This window comes from Phocoena phocoena, chromosome 8 (assembly GCF_963924675.1).
Source record: "Phocoena phocoena chromosome 8, mPhoPho1.1, whole genome shotgun sequence".
NCBI classification, from domain to species: Eukaryota; Metazoa; Chordata; class Mammalia; order Artiodactyla; family Phocoenidae; genus Phocoena; species Phocoena phocoena.
Window position 1 is genome coordinate 22,795,103 of NC_089226.1, and position 2,428 is coordinate 22,797,530.

At 40.1% G+C, this 2,428-nt stretch overlaps 1 pseudogene; it reads right to left on the minus strand.

Moving 5' to 3' along the window:
• Positions 1-1,198: 1,198 nt before the first annotated feature.
• Positions 1,199-1,741, minus strand: LOC136126871 (mitochondrial inner membrane protease subunit 1 pseudogene; annotated as a pseudogene).
• Between the last annotated feature and the right edge of the window lie 687 nt (positions 1,742-2,428).

The window sequence follows — 2,428 nt, forward strand, 5'->3', positions numbered from 1 at the left end:
TGTGGGTCAGGAAGGGGGGAAATTTATACGTTTGTCTCAGAAGTTGTGTTTCCACTCTGCTGAAATTATTGTACCTGAGGCCAGATATTTTACATTTGGCATTTTGTTTAGCCCGACCACTAACTCCAAGTACACAAGGTGGGTATAGCTTTCTCTAGGATCTTCCCCAGAGATTTTACCCTCCAGACTGGGAGAGTGACTTGTCATTTTGGAGGGCTGTCCCTCTACAATGTTCCCAATTATTTCTATTGTAATTTGGGAATGCATTTTAATGTATCGGGAGGAAATGACCAGGAAGGTAAAATTTTGGATGAGAGAAAGCTTGGAGCGAGCTTCATGGGCCTCCCTGCTCCATATACGCTGCAGTTAGAGCCCGTACAAATGTGCCTTCACAAGGAGTGACCTTCATCTTTCTCCACTATCCTTCCTGCTCTGTCAGAGTGGGATTGAGGGTCCTGCCTCCTTCCCCATTTCAGGAAACGTTTCTCCAGGTCAAAATGCATCCACTCTGCTATCGAGAACCCAGGCGCAGCAAGCTGAGTTGCTGCACAGTTTTCTGCTGTACCCAGGGCTTGCTTTTGCCACCTGCCCCAGCCTCTGAATCCACAGATCCATCCATTGCTGCACTCACCTCTTGCCCTCATCCCTCATTATTAGGGATTGCTGGTGAAACTTGTCAAGATTTGCTTTACTCTCTTCCTGTAACCCTGTACTTCCAGGGAAAACTGAATTGTTTTTTAGTGAGATCTTCTGATCCTGTTTATCCTTTTACCTTATAGGTCAGATAATCTTCCTTGTTCGTTGACAACATGCCTTACTTTCAGTACTGAGGAATTTTTTCCTATATTTTACTTTTATGATTTTGTCTGTGTCTGGGAAGAGATTTGAAACTAGTTGTTCCACTGTTACCTTCCCTAGAATTTAAAAGATTAAGAAGAATTTTTACATAAATTGCAGTTCATCTCCTTCTTAAGAATAAGAAAGATTTCTTTTCAAATTCTTCTCAGCATGTGGCTTAGCACATTCATTTTCAATTGATTTATATTAGCTTTCTTTAGACTTGCCCCCCCCCCCCAATTTGGGAGTACTTGGTTTTTATTTTTTTGAATAGTATTTTATTGGTAAGTATATGATTTCAGTGACAATAATAAATTCACTTGAACAGGAGACAATAAGCAAGTCAAAGAATAAATGCTTGCTAATCATTGTAAAATCTGTGTCCATTACGGCCTTCAGGTAGAAATCCAAATCACTCAGAGGCCAAATCTTAAAGAAGACACATCCTCTTATTAGTCTACATGGAATAGGTCCAAAGTACTTGCAATCTGTAGAATTGTGTAGATTAGCACCTTCTAACCAAACATGATCCATTGGCACATAATTATAGCTTTTAAAGAAACCTGATGGACTATTGCTGAGGATTTTGTCTCCTTTCAAACCAATTACTCTTTTACACATATTTGATTTTGGATCACTTGGGCTTTTTGCAATCACAGTGTCACCTTTTTGGATGTTATAAAAATGTCAATTAAGATTATCTGCAAATTTGCAAATATTTTAACATCTGAATTTTGAATTGTAGGCTCCATTGATAGTCCAGAATACATGACATCACCACCAACATGTTCAAAAACACAATGAGCTACACAGTTATACTGAACAGTATAGCCAACAGTTGAAGGGTTTTTCCCAGAAGACCATGAAGCAGAGACTTCATGTAGATTCTGCCACCATTGGCCATAACTCTATTCTGCAATACATTCAATTTTTCAAGTAGTTGCAGGGCTTCTAAAAATAAACATCTAAAGCATGTCTCAAAACATATATGGGTAATGTGTATTTTCAGGATTTCTCTGGCCCCAAAGAAACCCAGGAGGCTCTCATCCAGAACTCAGGTGGTCCTTTCTGAGGAGGCTGGTCCTCCACAATGCTCTAACCATGATAGCTCTGAAGAGGTTAGTTGTGTGCCTGAGGGAAAGGAGAGAGATTGCAGTGAGTAGGCATGTTTGCAGCCACGCTTCTCCCTGGGCCACTTGTTGGGGCTGATGGATGGCAGAACCATCAATAAAGTGCTTGGCCTCACTCCCCTCCATACTCTCAGGGTTCCAGGCCACACCTCCTACTCATTTAGAGACACAATTTGTTTTGTAGATGATCTCTGGCAAAATTTTATCTCCCTGGCTTCCCCGTGCCCTTGAGATTGCTATTGGGTATGTTCCCCCATCCATCAGGTAATTAATATCCAAAAAGGGAAACAAATCTGAAATACAATTGGGAAGATATATCTACTGCAAATAATAATATAATACAAAAGCAAATGTAAAAGATTTTTGGATTATCTTTGCTGCTGTACATCATTGTTAGCATAGATGATGTGTTAGCTCTAACAGTGTTGACTTGTGCATTATTCTATAATTCTTTGCCCCTA